The sequence below is a fragment of the Procambarus clarkii genome, chromosome 70 (assembly GCF_040958095.1).
Source record: "Procambarus clarkii isolate CNS0578487 chromosome 70, FALCON_Pclarkii_2.0, whole genome shotgun sequence".
NCBI lineage: Eukaryota > Metazoa > Arthropoda > Malacostraca > Decapoda > Cambaridae > Procambarus > Procambarus clarkii.
The window spans coordinates 16,040,058-16,040,634 of NC_091219.1; positions in this window are offsets into that span (position 1 = coordinate 16,040,058).

Sequence of the window (577 nt, forward strand, 5' to 3'; positions counted from 1 at the left end):
AGTGAGAATACATAAATGAGCTCTTAAACGTCATGAGATGAGAGATTCGTGTAAGCCCAGATATCAGCCCTAACGTCAGCCCCCAACATTAGTCCCAACATTAGCCCCAACATTAGCCCCAACGTCAGCCCCAACATCAGCCCCAATGTCAGCCCCAACATCACCCCCAACATCAGCCCCAAACATCAGCCCCAACATCAGCCCCAAACATCAGCCCAAACATCAGCCCAAACATCAGCCCCCAACATCAGCCCAACATCAACCCCAAACATCAGCCCCAAACATCAGCCCCAAACATCAGCCAAAACATCAGGCCAATGGAATATCTCACCCACACAACATTTCCTACACCCATGGAGGAAGAGACCACGCTATGCTCGGTCTCCTCGCATACGACTGAAGAGCCTGGCGCCAGTCCTGGAACGTAGGAACCCCGAGGCGCTGCCCTGCACAACAGTACACTGGGTCAAAGGAGGGCCCCCAGACCGGACCTCAGGGGCCCCCCAGACCGGACCTTAGGGGCCCCTTGAGTTACACGCCACTGATAACTGCCGCCTTCTACCCTCAGTAAAGTGCC